At 46.1% G+C, this 18,056-nt stretch overlaps 1 protein-coding gene across 2 annotated transcripts in view; it reads left to right on the top strand.

Annotated features, from left to right (window-relative positions):
- Positions 1–18,056, top strand: part of ATM (ATM serine/threonine kinase) — a 3,046,976-nt gene that overhangs the window by 473,541 nt on the left and 2,555,379 nt on the right. The window lies entirely within an intron of this gene.

The raw sequence follows: 18,056 nt of genomic DNA, 5'->3' as shown, positions 1-18,056 counted from the left end.
CTAAACTTTGCAGTACATGTCTCAAACGTTTCAAAAAACACATAATCTTCATTGTCTACTACTTACCCCTTTCCCTCCCCCCTTTTCGAGCCTACTATGCTTCGCCCTTGGCAAATCCTTACAGCAAAAAACTGTTGGTATAACTTGTGGATGGAAGATACTGGATACAAGCTCTTGCTGTGTTGTTCTACGTTGGGATCTACCAAACCCTTTTCCAAATTTTAGTTCATTGAAACTTCAACCTGAGCTGACTTACACTTTCACCACAGGTCCCAAAGGTTAAATATATATTCCATACCACTCATCCATGGTCCTTGTCAGGCAGTTGATGGGTCATGGTCCAATCTTCTCACCGGGATTGCTGGTGGGTAAGCATTAGGTCAAGATTTTCCAATTTGCTTGCATTAGTACACTTTTGGGCAAGACCCCCTGCTCGTGCCTCCAGGTCTAACCACTGAGATTCTCTAGGCCTTCAGGTTCTGGACCACCTTCCTCCAGGCAGTGGTTGCCTTCAGACTTCATTTGTTCCCCATTAGCGTCTCTCCCAGACATCCTCCAGTAGTCTCCCTTTTTGTTAAGGTAGCAGTGTTCTGCAAATCTATTCATTGGGATTCTCTCCACAATTTCTCTTTTCCCAGCCCTTTATATTTTTCATGGGTTGAGGGAGAGTTTCCTGAATCTTCAACTGATTGGTATGGATATTCTCCATTCTTCTTGGAATCTTCTGTTGTGATTGGTTATTCTTTTGGGGACGTTCTAATTACACTACTTAAGCAGTTATTAGACCAAGTCAAGTATTAAAAGGTGTCCACGTCTTGCAGCACCATCTTGGATTAGTTTCTCTTGCGGGAAACTGGTTTGCATGTTGTTGCAAGCTCTCCCATCAAGACACGCTGTTCAACTGGTCACTCCAGTGTCTCATCTAAGACTGCTCTTAGAGTTTCTCACTTTTTCATAGTTTAGCAGTTCTATTTGAGGAACCTCTTTGCCACCATGCCATGCTGTCTGGTACGAGTAAATAGGTTGAAATGCTTCCTTGGGAAACGCTTCACCACGTCTTTCTGAAGTTTTTCTTGCTGGATTTTCCACTTCTGACTTGAGGATTGGTACTGTGGGAAGGGCCTTTGTTCCTTTTGTGGGTCACTGGGATCGTCGCTGGATCGCTGGGTTATTTCATGCTGCTGGAGCTATTTTCCTCAAAACCATTGATATGTGTACCAACCTTTCGGATCTGGGTGGGCGATTATTTGTGATACCCCCAAGTACCCTTTTGGTCCGGAGTAGTCAGTCTTTGGAGGTGAATCTTAATCTCATTTCCCATGGACTTCTTTTCGGGGTCCTATTGCTGTGCTGTATCTTTCTCTGGAGTTCTTAGTCTGTCTATCGACCACTGGAACACTTTTTTGGGGTCTACTCTGGCCTTCCCAGCGGTTGCTTCTGCGGAATTCACACCTCTGGGGTTAAATTGACTTACCTCCATGGCCAATGTACTTTTATCACTTCCTTTGGAACATTGAACCCACTCTGCCCCAGGAAAACCTTTCTGGATCCCCTAGGGATTAAATGAGCTCTGGACCAAGAATTATAATTAGCTTCTCACCATTGATTTTTTATTTATTTTTTAAAGTCATGGTATATAGTGTGACTGTAACTTTAGCATTGTGACTAACCTTAATAACATTATCTGATTATTTCCCTGAAATGTATGAACAAGGTAACCGTTGCTTCAGTGTTATAATAATTATTTTAAAAGTCCTTCGGTTTAAAATGGTTGTCTATCCCCTAACCTAAGGCTTAGTTTTATTATCTGGTGTAAATATTCATTAATTTTAATATTATGCCATGTGGTCTTTAATTTAAAGAATTTCATTTTATTTTTCCTGGCTGGTAAAATTGTGTTTACCTTTTTATCCCATGCACTACCATATGTGTTAGGTGCTGACTGACCACCACGTCTCAGTCATTCACACATACTAATGTTATGTTGTGTTTTTAGGACACTGTGCATAATTGTGCACGCCCATAGGGGGCTAACTTGATTTGCTAGTTGTACCTACCGTATGTTATTTTATGTTGTGCGCTTACCTCTGCTAATTGGCCCACATTTAGACATTGGGGTTAGGAGACTCCTTTTATAGACCTTTTATTTATACTATGCTTGGTATTTTTTTAATACTTTGTATTATTAGCCAAGTACGTATTTGACCTGATTCAGTTGTGTTTGTTAAAGTGTATATCAATATATCAGTGTGGTGTATTTTCAAGAGATGTGTGTGGACTAATTGTACCTTTGTGTCGGGGTGAGCCTTGTCGCTTTGATACTTTGAGAGGTTTGGCTTCATTTTCTTTTCAGATGTGTTCGCTTCCCATTAAGGTTAGTAATTGTAGCACTCTCCGCAGAGGAGGGGGGGGGTCAAAAACTGCCTTAACAGAAATCACTAAAATGACCCAATTTTTTGCAATGATTGGATTCCTGTCCTGACATTTTGAGGCCAGTAAAGCCTTTTTGCTGTACGTTCTTTACCTAGCTCTCTAAGGACAGTGCCGGGGAATTGTCTCCTTTTGTGCGATTACCTGTTGCTTTTAAGTTGCACACATCACCTTGCAGTGGAGTGTTGCAGCGGTACGCTGTATCCCATTTCCTTTTTTTTAATAAAACATTTTTGTTGTTTTTATGCCGTGACCAAAAGAGTGCTAGGCTAGCATTAGCATTTAGGTACTGTATGCAGACTGTCTGAATTTGGGAACCATCTGAATTGGGAGAGTTGGCATGCCAGGGCCTAACATTGAAGGTCACCACACTTCTCGCCGAGCCTCCTTTGCATTGAAATCCCAAATCCTACCCATCCCTTAATTTTGGGAGCATCCTCCCTCAGCATACATGGAGGCAACGCAAACATAAATCCTCTTTAGGATGCACTCGGGCCGGTGTTAGGATTGTTGCTGCCTTAGGCTGGTTGTCATATTGTTGTGCCTTCATGTGTCTGGACCCTCGGCTCTTAATGGCCTCAGACACCACTGCAAACCCATATAGATTATCTTTTGTTGCTGATTACTGCTTCCCACAGAGTAAACATTCTAATAATCAATTCTATAGTAGGGTTCTACTGCTAGACACCCAGCAACATGAACTGTGATAAGGTCACCTAGTTACAGTCCTTGTTTGACAGATATATACAGCTTCTTGTTTGTTAAGAAGGTCGTTGAAAGTTCTACAGAAAAGCAAACACATTTTTGCATGTCAAACAGGCCGAGGCTAATCAAATAATGTAGACTATTTAAAAATATGGTTTGGACCAAATGAGAGAAATATGGGTTATACATATTGTGCAAATCAGTTTGATTGTCTTGAAAGAGATAACAAAGTTGGTAGCAAACTGGCGGTCTTAAGCTGTTTGAGGGATTTTCAGACTAGAGCTTCTTAGATCATCACACTAATTTTACCGCAAAAACCTTACATCACCGTAGCTCATTGCTAGCTCTGTGGAAGTGCTTTATTTGTAAATGAAATACAGCATTATGATTGATTTGCCAACATTCGATAACCATATACTTTGACTCCAAGGAATATAGCTTAGTTTACTTAAATGGTAGTAAAGGTAACTCATTGAATTGCAAAAATAAATACCACAACTTTCAAGCTGGTTCATATCATATTTGAGTCACTCGTCCAGCCCCATTTATGATTTTATTCCGAGAGGTATAGTTCCGAAGTTCTTAGCACCATGCTAATAACACCAGGGCTAGATGAGTTACTCAGACCTGACGAGGAGAGTGGCACTTTTTCTTTTTGAACTTGCAGTTTTACTTCTACGATTTTTAAATAACGGCTTACAGGTGGAAACATTAAGTATGCCTGGCTATGCCAGATGTCACGTGACATAGGGACAGTTTTCCAGTTAAACGCAATTCACTGTTCATATAGAAATGCATACTTTGTCCTTGCTTATTATTTGTACTTTACATATGTTCTTGCTGGACCAGCGTTCATATAGACCATATACTATGGTGACCTGTTCAGAATACCAACACAAATAAGGTTACAAAAAGAAGTGTTGGATATTTTGAGGATGAAAAATCCAGAGATCCGTGTATGCAATAAGAAATCATTTTTACTGCCGAGCAGTGTGAAAATTTAGATCTAATATGTTGGTATAGCTGTTTAAGTTGGATTTCTAGAATGTGGCCCAGTGGACAGATTTTAGGAGACCACCCTAGTTATAGTGAACAGGGGAGCTCTTAAAGGTTAGCCAAACCTAATCAAGGTAAGCGTGGAGAGTGGGCAAGGCTTAGTCTCAGGAGAAAGTAAGTGGGATCGGGGGTCCAAAATGAGTCCACACAGTGAAGCACACAGGAATTCAATTTAGACAGGTAAGTTCACAAATAATCTATTTATTATAGCTCCAAGAACACACACTAGAAAAATGAATCAAGCAGGTATCACACAATACTCTTATCAAACATATACACAGTCACCTTTATGTTTTTAGGAATGCATACAGTAACTTGGACAACTCAAATAAGGTAAGTAGTAATGCAGTAGAATAAAAGCAGTTCACAAGAATTATGCCCTAACTTTATAAGTCAAATCTCTGATGTATGGGACCTTGTGCCAAAAAAAAAAGCTTCTTAATAGAGGGGACAGATGCAGGAAGAGTTCCAGATTTTTCCAAGTGACTGACTAGGTATGTGGACTGGGGATTGCTGAAGGCAGGATTTCCCGTAGTTGGATCCAGTAGAAGATGACCAGGAGCTGTGGCTGCGAGGATACTTCGGTCGATTCCAGGAGCAGAATGCAACCATTTGCAAATAAATGCAGAGGTCACCGACGCAGACCTCTTCAGGACACCTCACCAGACTGGGACGGTGAGTTGTAGCAATGGCTTTCGCACACAGGTGTCAGCAGTCGTTCCAGTCGCGGCTGAAGAACTTCCAGAGCACAATCCCTTGATGCTGGGAAGCTAAAACTTGGCAGGAAGGCAACTTGTGTATGAGCTAGCGACCACCAACATGTCGGCAATGAATGCTGAACGGCAACGATTCTACCGAGGTAGCACATTGTAGAGCTGGTCAATCCACCGGGTGGTCCTGGTACACATCTGAAGGCTTAGGACAGCAGGAAACTCGAGAATTCGTCAGGACAGGTTGGCCTTTCGCACATCCGTTAGTTCATCCGGGCTTCACTGAGCCAAACACAGGAAGGGCGATGGAGGCCACTTCGGGAGTTGTCCACGGATCTTCAGTCGGCTGCTCTTCTACACAGGATACTTGGCTTCAACACTTATGTGAAGAATTGGCTGCAGGAGTCCTCTTCTTATTCTAAATCCTGGCTGGAAGCAAGTCCAAACCCACCAATGTGAGTATCTGCACCACTCAAACAGCCAGAAGTGGTTCCATCAGGACTTGCTGTTGGTTTCACTCATGCCCCACACCTCGATTTTCAGCCCTAACAAAAAATGGGGACGGGGCTAATGTACTCTTATCACTACGGCACAATGACTAGTGTACTCTGCTGGTTTACTCTCTTCCCTGATGAAACACCAGTGGAGTCACTTGTGGCAGGTATGCCCTTATTTCTAGATTTCTAGGAGGATAGAATATGTACAGGTACACATTCACCATGACTCGGAGGTCTCTTGAAGCACAATTGAATGTTTGTTAGCCAACTCAATGGTACCCATTTTAAAATCAACTTGGAAGGACAAATATGCAGAGGCAAAGGACAGACTCCAAAGACAGGAGGATTCAGAGCGACAGGAGGGGACCTCGGGAGAGGAGGGGGGTGCAGTGACCCAGGTTTCGCTAATGGAGGCGATACAGGCCTCTATATGTACCCTTCAGGAGAGTATCAAGGAGGTAGGAGTAGATGTCTCTTTGGTGAGGGCGGACCTCCGTAAAGTGTGTGAAAGGGTCACAGAGGTGCAGCAGAGAGTGAGTACGGTAGAAGATTGAGGTCCAGAAGTTGAAGAATCAGGTAGCGGGCCTGGTGGGGGCGACCCGAACACTGGAAATTAGAGCAGAGGATGCGGAGGGGCGCTCCAGGCGCTGTAATATCCGTTTGGTGGGGGTCCCAGAAAGGGAGGAGGGCCTGAGTGCGGAATTATTTGTGGAGAATCTGATGTTGAAAGTGTTGGGGATTAAGGGCTTGTCCAAGTTCTTTACGGTGGAAAGGGCTCATAGGGTCCCGGGGAGGCCGCCTCCGCCGGGTGCTCCGCCAAGGGTACTGGTGGCAAAAATTATGCATTTTCGAGACCGGGACGCTATCCTGCAGGAGGCTCGTAAGGCGGGCTATTATGAGATTGGTGGCGCAAAGTTAAGGATTTTCCCGGACTTTACTCTGGAGGTGCAGCGTCAGAGGAGATCTTATGACGCGGTGCGACGCCGCCTGCCGGAGCTAAACTTGAAATACATGATATTTTTTTCCAGCAAAGCCAAAGGTGTTGTTGGGGGACGGGGGGAGGGGGGGTCATGGTTCTTCAGATCCCCGAGGGAAGCGTGGGACTGGTTGGATGCAAGGTCTCGTAAGGGGGATCCCTCCTCGGAGGGTTCTCTGGAGATGACTGTTAGGCAGAAACCTGTGCAAAAGATTTAAGACTACAGGTGGTTGGCAGTAAACCCAATTGGTAGCAGTCTGTACCACCCCGATATACCTGGTAGCTGTGGCTGAGCAGTCAGACTTCTCTCAAGAAGAGTTAGGCAGTATACAGAGTATTCACAATAGGTCAAAAGAACACAGTAGAACAAGCAAACACTGACCAGAGCTTGGTGTAAAAGAGATATAATTATTTATTTAAAAACACATCTAGTTAAACTCACTGGCACTAATGTTAAGCAGTTCAGAAACACGGTCACTAAAAGATATACACTCCCATCAACGATTAGTAGACAAGTCTTAAGTAAGGCAACACTTATTTTCAGACAGCGGTGAGCGCTTAACGAAGATGGCACTCTAATCAATCAGTTAAAAAGAGAGAGAAAGGCAGAGCAAAGATAGAAACAGATCCCAACACTTTCGGAAGAACACAGTAGGCGAAGAAGGCAGGTTAAAACCATAAAGTCAAAGTTAACAAGGCCGGACCCACTTTAAGAGGCTCCGGTCGAAATGTGTCCAAGGTCACACGGTTAAAAGTGCCCAAAAGTCTCGCAATATTTTCAGAAGGAGTTGGATCAACAGAAAGGGACCAGTTAGATGGTCAAGGCGGCCAGCCCAGTCGAGAAGGTTAAGGGATTGTTACCTTGTAGCAATCTTTAGAAAGGGAGGCCTGGCGGACACAGTACCTTAAAATAGTGACAACGCTCCAGTGGGGGCAGTTGTTCCTGGCAGCGGGTGCAAGTCGGTGCTTTGTCCGGAGGAAGAGAGGATCTCGTCGGGGAGGAAAACAGGAGTCCGTTGCTCTGCCAGGGAAGAAACCAGCCGCGGAGTTCTCAATTAAAAGGAGAAAGGGACGGGATTAGGGCCTATTTTGAATTGAATGATGGTTCGGTGGACTCTAGGGGGGTGATATGGGAGGCCTTCAAGGCGACTATATGAGGGAAATGTCTGGCGATGGCAGTGGGGATGCGAAAACGCCATTCTGACGCGTTACAGCGCTTGGAGGTCCAGGTGACGGAGATGGATAGAGAGGCGGCCGGGGGCGAGGAGGTGGGAGAAGCTCTGGCGCGGGCGTTGGAATCTTATCAGATGACCCTAATGGAATTATCACATTTTGATGGTAATAAGAGGGACGTCACCCTCCATGGGGAGGGGGACAAGGCGGGTAAACTGTTAGCTTGGTTAATTGGTAGGGAAGCTCCGAGCCGGGTAATAACTCAGATAAGATCTAGTACGGGGGAGGTGGTCGGGTCCCAGAAGGAGATTAATGTGGCTTTTGTAGCGTATTACAAGGTGTTATATGAGAGCGAGGGAGGATATGCAGATGTGGAGGTGGAAGACCTCATGGAGGTGCTGCGATTGCCGAGGCTGGGGGTGTACCGCCGGGAGGAATTGGAAGCCCCTATAGAGGAGGGGGACATCAGGTGGGCGATCCGTACCATAAAGAGAGGGGCCGCGCCAGGTAGTGACGGGCTTCCAGTAGAGTTTTATGCGATGTTCGCTGAAGAATTGTTTCTGCAGCTCCAGAGGGTATATGAGGAGGCCTTTCAGAGAGGTTGCCTCCTGGATTCGATGAGGGGGGCGGTGATTACGGTGATACTGAAAAAGGGGGAAGGACCCGAAGGATTGTGCAGCCTATCGGCCTATTTCCTTATTGAATGTGGATGGGAAAATTCTAGGGAAGATCCTTGCTGCTAGGTTGGCGGCGGTGGCGCCGAGTCTGATACACCCGGATCAGTGTGGGTTTATGGAGGGCAGGAATACGTCGGGTAACATTTCCCGACTTATTCATGTGATGGATATGGTGAGGGCGCAAAGGCATGAGATGGCGATAGCATCGTTTGACGCCATGAAGGCGTTTGACTCCCTGGAATGGAAGTGGTTGTTTAGGGTGCTTCCGGAATTTGGATTTGGAGAAAAGACCTGTAGGTGGTTGTCTTTACTATACACTAAACCGCTAGCTATGGTGAGGACTAATACTTGGGTGTCAGGGACGTGGGAGTTGGGAAGGGGGACACGGCAGGGGTGTGCGGCTTCTCCGATTCTGTTTGCGCTGGCCCTAGAGCCGTTGGCGGCGTTCCTGCGGCAGGAGATAGCGGAGGCAGGAATTGAGGTGGGGGGCAATGACATATAGTGTCGCTTTACGCAGACGATCTGTTATTATATGTGGCGGACCCCAGGACGTATCTCCCGGACCTTTTGGAAGTGTTGCGGAACTTTGGATATATGTCAGGGTTCCGTATAAACCCGGAGAAGTCGGTCCTGTTTCCGTTGGGGGGATTGCGGGAAGGTCGGTTGGAGGATTTGCCAGAGGTGGGTATAAGATGGGAAAAGGAGTCTTTCCGGTACCTGGGTGTACAGGTGTTCCATGACATGGTCGATACGTTCGTATACAATACAGGGAGGGCACTATCCAAGATAGGAGATTCTATTCAATTTTGGAAGGCGCTACCCCTTTCGCTGATGGGTAGAGTGGCGCTATGTAAAATGGTGATCCTCCCAGGGTTGTTCTACTTCTTCACTAATATACCGTGTGTGGCAAAGAAAGTGTTCTTTAGAATGTTAGATGTCAAGGTTAGGGAGTTACTGTGGGGGGTTGGGAGGAAGAAGGTTTCTCTTCTGACGTTGCGGAGAGCTAGGGATAAGGGAGGGTTGGGCCTCCCGAATTATGAAAAGTACTTTGTAGCGGCGCAACTACAGTCGGTTTTGGTGTGGGATCAGTTGGAGGGGGAATCCCTTAAGGTAATGGTAGGGACCTAGCAGCTGGACCCTAGGCCGGTGGAACTTTTGTGGCACGCGTTAGGGGCTGGAACGGGGTCGGTAGTCTTTTAGGCGGTGCGGGAGACATGGAGGAAGTATGGGGGGGGTAGAGGGGTGAGGGGATGTTATGAGGGGGGTCTCCCATGGGGGGCCGATCAGAAACTGCATCAGGCGATAGGGAGGATGGGGATTCGAAGGCTGAAGGAGAAAGGATGTGAGAAGGTGGGGGATCTTTTTTAAAGGTGGGAAGCTTCTTGTGAGGGGTGGTGTGAGAAGTTTGACTTGCCGAGGGGGTTGTTTTTATGGGGCAGTGGTCCGTAGGATGGCGGAGTTTATAGGGCGCTCGGGGAAGGGGCGGCAGAGGGGGAATTGAAGGCCAAAGGAAAATGGGAGGCAGATATGGGTTGCTCCAGTTCAAATGCAGAATCGGAGCAGGTCTGGGACCTGGCCCGGAAAACTTCGAGGAATACCCACTTCCAATTAGTTCAGTTTAATATTTTACATAGGATATACATGACCCTGATAGCACACCGATCCATGAATGCGGAACGGTCAGACGAATGTCCTAGATGTGGTTCGGAACGGGCGGGGTTCTGGCATGTGGTATGGGAATGAGGGGTAATAGTGGAATATTGGAATGACATTGTGAACGAGGTGAATGCGGTGCTGGGGACCAGTTGGGAAAGAAGCCCAGAGGTTTGTTTGTGGGGGAAGTTACCAGGGGGAAAACGGAATAAGTTGCGAAATATAATGGGCCGGTTCCTGCTTATACTGGCAAAGCGACGTATGACGATAGCATGGAAATTGCCGCAGGGCCCGGTCGTCAACCTATGGCGGAAGGATGTACAGAGATGGGGCTTGGCGGAATTAACGGTGTTGCAGAAGGTAGAAGTAGAGGTTGAGGGGGAGGTGGTCAGAGTTCAATGGTCTCAACTGCTAAATGATCTGTCAAGGGACAATGACTTGCGTCTGCCGTGAACTTGCAGGTATTAGGGGGAGAGCAGGAGGGAGTTGTGGAAGAGGAGAATAGGGGGATATGAGCTGGAGGTGGGCCTACTCCACTCTCAGCGAACAGCAATTACAGAAGACTGTGTGTGGTTATTATGGGGAGGTGAAGGACTCAGGAGGGTATTGGGGGAGGGGGAGGGGAGGCAAGAGGGATGGGAGGGAAGGGGTAATAGTTGAATAGTTTGATTCAAGTTGTTAATGGATATGGGGAGATTGCTGGGGGGGGTTGGGGGGGAGGAGGTTGTGAGAACTGTTTTGTTAAAATGCCAATAAAGAGAGTTCTTATAAAACTTGGAAGGACAATGGACTGAGTGGACGTGACAGACTTGAACCTGTGATCATGAAGTCAAACAGTTCCTGTAGTGGATGCATTAGTTCACTAAGCTATGGATGTCCAACTTTTTCCCAAAAGCTTCCCATTAGGCTAAGTAGTGCTGTTTACCCTTAACATACAAAAAATGCCTCATTTGGTTTTGGAAAACAATCTGAAAACCATTTAGATAGTGAGGAAAGTGGAATCCTGGTGTACGGTCAAGGGACAATCTAATTACTAAATATTTCATGGATGTGCAAACACTATCAATGTGCTTTATTGGTAGTTTCAAACTAAGTTCGTTTTTTATGTTACCACCAGCAGGGACAAAGGTTTACTGAATAAAGCAAGGACTGCCACTTATATCCCCTTTGAACAATGTGAAGAATCACAGGATCTCGTCACTTCTCCCATAGGGGAGCCCTTCCTTGTGAGGCTAGGGAGTTCAGCCTGCTATGCAACATTCCCACTAGGGGTGGTGGTAAGCGGGACCTCACAGGGAGAGACTCCCCTCTTGGGGACAAGGACTCTAGATCCATCAAGGCACTCCCTAACCTCCTGTTCTATGAGCCCATCCTATCATCAGGGCTTCAGGTAATCCATATTGAACAAATCACTGTTTGCTATTGTAACATTTCTGAAGAAGAGGAAGCCTTGCCTGACACTGGGACGAGGAAGTTGAATGGAGGCATAAACCATCTTGAGTCTGACATCAAGAAAGGACTACAGCTACCTACTGGGGAAGCCTCCGAGTAGCGTGGTAAAAGGAGGAGGAGTTGAAGAATCATGGAGAGAGACGAAGATCCTCTGTCAGGAGGATCAGCCTTGGAGAGAGAAGACACTGAGGACCGTGTCACGCCGGGGAAGCCAAACCTGAGAAAAGCAGCAGCAGAAGAGCAGTGGCATGAACTGGGAAAGGCGGACTGTGCGAACCGTGAACGGCGCCGGGACTGCTCCAATAGTAGCAACACAGAGCCACACCAGAGAGGAACGAAGGACTTAAAGGAACGCAGAAACCCTTCCGAAGCAGCTGGATAACCCAGTTCAGAGCAACCAACCGGTGATGCTAGCCTGTAGGGAGTAACCGGAGAGGCGGGAGACCCGGGGAAGAACCCGATAAGGACAGACAGCCTACTCAACCCAGTGAAGCAGTAACTATTCCTAAGTATGTGAATGCATAAGTACGGGACACAGCCTACTAGTCCCAGAAAAGCCGTAACTATTCAGAAGTGTGCTAAGAGCTTCAGGACACAGTTTACTCATCCCAGTGAAACAATAATACATAAGCATTTGAATACATATGGGACTAAGCCTAATCCTTCGAGTGAAGACATTATTATTCATAGGCGTGTGAATCGCAGAGGGGTTCACCCTACTCGTCCCAGTGAACAAACAAGTATCACAGAAACTGAATGGACTGAGTCAACCGAATAAGAATAGTGGAGGATCACAGTATCCAAGTACAAGTGAGGGAAGCAATAAAGCGACACTGCAAGTTGCCAATAAGGATAAGGCTCAAAACCCTACATTGATAAACCAAGTGACTTTTTTGGTAATGGATAAAAGGGGATATCCCAGAGGTGTTAGAGTCCCCCTAGGAGAACTGAACGAACTGGTCAGGAATTCACCAATAACTATTTAAGAATAGATTATGGAAGCTGGGAAAGCTCGTCCAGGAGAAGGGAGTCATTCTCTTGGACCTCTTTTGTTGTTGTTTTGTTTAGTGGTAGGGTCAGTGTAGAATAGCTTTGGGAACGAGGAGGGACTAGTGATTTGGACTACACTGTTGACAACGACCGCCATAGTTAGTTTTGTGTCAGGCAGGGAAAAACCTTAGAATAGGGATAGACGGGTCTTTTCGTATCATTTGAATAAAGGAGATACTGCGTAATGCAACCACTTGGTCCGTTTGCTTCTCTTGACCTACCTGTTACGCTCACCTGGTTCCCACAGGGGCGTCGATCGGACCCAGAGAGCTGCGGTCTCCACCAACGTGATGCGTAGTGCAGAGATGACAGTCTGGACTGGCCCGCCTAATCTTGTCTGCTGGACTCGTAGAAGTATTCTCCTGCAAGTGGAGAAAGGGATTTAGCCACCCGTGGACTTTAGTGATGGCCCCCCAACAGTTCTCGTTCTCCCCACTAATCACCTCCGATATTCCCTTTTGGTAACCTCACCGTATGTTTTTAAATGATGAGCTCTCCATACTGCATGGCATGCAGGGGCGCGTAGATACCAGTTATTCACTGGGTTGAAGGTACTGGAGGAGTTCCGGAGGAATATTGACTCCAGTGTCTATAAAGTTCAAAGAGTTCAATATGTCCGATGTTCACTCTTGTTCCATTCCCTCGTTAGGTTGCAGCTGGGTCCAAAAGAACATTGCCTGGAGGCAGCTGATGGCGTTCAGGTAAGAGTCTGTATTACCAAACACTGTCCGATAAAAGTTGCATGAGTTTAACTTGCTGTTTTCTCTCCCTTTATAGGTGGGGCATAGGAAGATGCGGCGAATTAAAGAATAATACCTCTGGTGGTAAAGCAGGTAAGCCTATGGTGGCAAAGAGATTGTCCTTGTTGGTTTTCTCGGCTCACCTTGTTATTCCTTTTGTTTTTCCCCCAGGTGCTGGGTTTTGACTAAAAAAATGATGGAGGCAGCGCCGAGTCGAAAGATGCGGTGGACTGGTGAGTATAACGCGACACTGCTGCTGGCGTGCTGAAATAATGTCCTTTCCAGGCTCAGAGATGTGCTTGGTCTGGAATCAGGTAAAGAATCAAATAATGTCTGTGATCTAACCTCTTCTCCTTTCTTTGCCTTTTGTCTAGGAGCTCTGGATTCGAGGCGGGCGTGGCAGAAGACTGGATGCTGACTTGCAGACATGGTGAGCGTAACGCTGCTGGATGCAGAATAACGCAAAGCATGGGCTGCTGTTCGGGCGTGGTTTAAATAGCCTGCAAGGTAGTCCCAGGTAAGAAGTTCCCCAGAACCACACCCGAGTGAAAAATAGTCCCTGTAATAAAATAGTCCCATCCAGGCCTCACGTTGGCTTGGACTCATTTGCAGCATGGTCTGCATAAGGTAAGTAAAGTCTATGAGCCTGGCGCCTATGCAGGACTGATTTCTATGATGAGCCTGGCACCTAAAGCGCCACGACTGAATCCAAACAGCCCCCAGCCGGGGCTGTTGGGGTTTTAATGAGTATCTGGATGCCTGCTCCCGTGGCTGATGGACTCGATCCGGATGCCCGGGGGTAGGCATCATGACACTACCACAGCAACTCGTGCAAACTCTGCCATGTAACGTGGTGCTAAAGTACCACTAACCCAAACATACACGGAGCACACCCAGCATGGATGCCATCCGGGCTGGGCAAAATGTGTACGACTAATTGAGAATATGATGTTGGGGGACTGACTACACAAGACGTTGTAGACACTGCAAACATGATAACAAGGATATGAGCATTAATGGAAAATTGTTACATGGTAAAGGACAATAACTTGTAATGCCACATATTTAAAACGGTTAATACAAAAACTGGCTTCCTATTGGGCTGCATGCCTCATTTTATAGCTAGTACAGCTTTAGTTACGTCGGCTGTCAGACAAAAAGCTTTTTTCTGAATATTACATTTCATAAATTCCTGTGCCTTTTTTTTTTTTTTACAAATTATTTTTATTAATTTTTAAACCTATAAATTCATAACAATGTATAACAATTCATACTGCTTCACAATTCATTCCCCTTTTCATTTCACAGTGCATCTGCTAATTTCATAAAACACATCGAATATTCCTAAAGTTCATTATTCAACAGTAATTTATGAAGGGAAGAATTAATTAATTGGCAAATTAATTGGGAAAGAGAAGGAAGAGAAGGAATACAACCAGGAGAGAAGAAAAAAAGAGAAAGGAAAAAAAAAGAAAATGAAAAAAATAAGTCTGTAAGCTATCAATTCATAGTCGGCATCAAGGATTCATGAAATGTCTCATAAATTTGCTGTTGAAAAAACATATGCTCTCTGTCCGAAACAGTCCAAAAATGGGCTCCAAGTTCTCATAAACTTTGGGAGTTTCCCCTCAAGCATAGCTGTAAGTTTTTCTAGGCCTAGTAAATTCCATACTTTTATCCACCAGTATGCTATATGTGGTCCCTCCACAGCTTTCCAAAATCGGGCTCTTGTAATTCGGACAGCAATAAGTAATTGAGAGATTAGGGCTGTCCTATGTCCTGTCATCGGAAAGGATCCATCCTCTGGTGCATCTCCCAATAACAGCACTTGTGGATCCATGGGAGCAGGGATTCCGTGATTTTATATTTTAGACCTCACCTCCAGCCAGAATGTTTGAATAACTGAGCAGTGCCACCACATGTGGGCCAAATTCCCCCAATCCCCACACCCATGCCAACATGTGTCTGGATGCTCTGGGTTCATTGCGTGAAGTCTACTTGGAGGCAGGTACCATCTGAAGCAAACCTTAATGGCATTCTCCTTCACAATGGTACATCGTGAACTCTTCTGGGCTCTATGTCAAATCAGCTGCCACGACGACTCCGAGATTTCCAAGCCCAGTTCCTTCTCCCAGGCCAACATATAAGGGAGTTTCTCCTCCAAAGGAGCATTTACTATGAGTCTGTATCATGTGGCCAGTTTGTGGGATTGCTGTCCCTCTAGGACCTTCAGTTCTATACCAACCGGGTTTCTTAAGGCAGCTTGGCGGGTGTCCTTGTTAGTCAACCAGTGTCGGAGTTGTATGTACCTAAAGCGTTCCGCTTCTGGGACCCAGAACTTTTCTTTGCATTCTTGGAAAGTCAGGGGTTCCTGATGTGCATACAAATCCCTGAGATTGAGGGGTTTATCTGGGATCCAGCTTTGGTATGATCTAGCGCATAGGCCTGGAGTGAATGCAGGATTCTGAGGGATGGGGGGGAAAACGGGCCCAAACCTGACACGCTACCCCTCTGCGTGCATGCCCTTTGCCAGCTTCGTAGTGTGGCTAATGTAGTGGGTAGTAACTCACCCTGATAACACGGAGCCTCCTTGGGGAGAAATGGAAAATGAGCCAGGGGGAACGGAGCTACCGCCTGTTCAATCTTTTGCCATTTGGGAGGTTCCAATGAGTTCCCCCAAGTTAGCATCACCGCTACTTGCGCTGCCCTGTAGTAACGCGAAATTGAGGGGAGACCCAACCCTCCCACCATTTTCCCTCTTATGAGGAGCCTACAAGGAACACTAGGTTTTTTCCTCTTCCAGATGAACCGGCCTATATCTTTTTGCATAGCTATGAGCTTGTTCTCTGGAATTGGTACTGGCAGAGAATGAAAAGTATATAGAAGTTTCGGAACAAGAGACATCTTGACTGCGCTAACACTGCCTTACCACGAAATCTCCTGAGAGTCCCAGCGATGAAGCCACTCTTTAGCTTCCTTTAGTAAAGCAGGAATGTTCGCCTTATAAAGGCCAGCATAAGTCGGGGTCAGTTTTATTCCCAAGTAATAGATATCAGTAAAGGACCATGGAATTTGGAATGTTGCCTGTATGCCATCTAGCCTAGAGGGGTTTTCAGTTAAAGCCATTCCTGCAGACTTGGTTGGGTTCACCTGAAAGCCAGAGATCGAGGCAAACCGAGGCAGGAGTTCCATAAGAGGTGAAATAGAGCTGGGGGCATCATTCAAAAAGCAAAGCAAATCGTCCGCATATAACGCCACTTTGTGACATTGGCCCGCCACCTCAAAGCCAAGGATTTCCGGATGGAGTCTGATTTGTTGTGCCAAGGGCTCCATCGCCAAGGCGAAGACCAGAGGCGACGGGGAAGCCCTGCCTGGTGCCTTGACCTAAAACAATCAGCGGGGTCCAACTCTTATTCATTCTGACTCTTGTTGAAGGAATCTGAAAATTCAAGAGGATCAATTTTGAAAACCCAGAGCCAAATCCAAACCCTTCTAGTACCGCTTCTGAATACCCCCAGGACATGCTGTCAAGCGTCCTATGGGCATCTAAAGATAATAAGGACAGTCTCCCCCGGATCTTCGGGGCAAAAGCAATTAAGTCTATAGCTCGGCGGACATTATCGTATGTTGAGCGGTTACGTATAAACCCTTTTTGGTCGTTCTTTATCAACGATGGGAGTATCCCCCCTAGCCGCGCCGCAAATATTTTACCCAACAGTTTTGCATCTGTATTTAACAGCGCAATAGGCCGATAAGAAGCACTATCAACGGGGTCCTTCCCCAGCTTCAAAAACAGTGTCGTGGCTGATTCAGCCATTGACTTAGTCACTGCGCCCACTACCCAGACAACATTAAAAAGCTTTAAGTAGGGGGAGAGCACGGCCCTGAAGGTTTTATAGAATTTATTTGAAAGGCCTTACCCAGAGGAAGGGATCGAATAGTTGCATCCGTTTCTTTCAGTGTAATCTGTTCTTCCAAAAGACCACAAAGCTCCGGAGAAACTTGAGGAAGATGGGCCTCCTGTGTACATTTACGAGCTAGCAGTGGGTCCATGTGGTGAGGAGCTGAATGTTCTCTAAATAATTTTTCGATTACCTGAAGCTTCTCTGTCTCCGAATAAACCTGCCTCCCATCCATATCCCTTAAGAATTCTATATGATTACGCCTTGCTTGTTTTTCAGTTTAGCCACTAAGAGTCGGTTGGCTTTATTTCCCTTCGAATAGTAGTGCTGTTTAGTACGCATTATGCCATAGGCCGCCCGACTCATATGATGAGCTTCAAGTGCTTTCTGAGCCACCCGTACATCCCCAAGTGCCTGTCGAGAAGCCCTATTTTTATGTACCTCTTCTCTCTTTTGAAGTTCCAATTCCAGTTGAAATTGAATGTGCCTTCTAGTTCTCCCGCTTTCCACAGTTTGAGCTATGATCTGACCTCGGATTACCGGTTTCGCCGCATCCCGTAACACAGTGTAGTCCATCCCCTCTTTATCGTTATCAGCAAAATATTGGGTTTAGTGTCCGAGATGCAGGAACAGAACTGGGAATCCCCTAAGAGGAGTTGATTCAGCCGCCAAGTATGTGTGAGCTCCAGGGTCTCATTTAAGGGAGCTATTGTTAACATTACAGGAGCATGATCCGACAAAGCCTTAGGAAGGATCTCTATGCAATTTGTTTGGGGGATAAGTTTATCAGAAATAAAAAAAACATGTCTAACCTAGAGAACCCTCTTTGTACCGCAGAAAAGAAAGTGTAGTCTTGTTCCCCCTGGTGAAAAAAAAACGCCAAGCCTTTATAAGTGAATTTTCTCAGAGGAGTGGTGTTGTGAGTGCCAAGAAATTCTTTTTGTCTGCCGAAGTTGGAGGCAGAGACTTATCCTCCAACGGTTTAACCACCACGTTGAAATCCCCTCCCAATATGAGATCCCCTTCAACCTGTTC

Source organism: Ambystoma mexicanum, chromosome 7q, assembly GCF_040938575.1.
Source record: "Ambystoma mexicanum isolate Mex_15411 chromosome 7q, UKY_AmexF1_1, whole genome shotgun sequence".
Taxonomy (NCBI): Eukaryota; Metazoa; Chordata; class Amphibia; order Caudata; family Ambystomatidae; genus Ambystoma; species Ambystoma mexicanum.
Note: the sequence above shows the minus strand (reverse complement) of the source record. Positions and strands in the feature narration are given on the sequence as shown.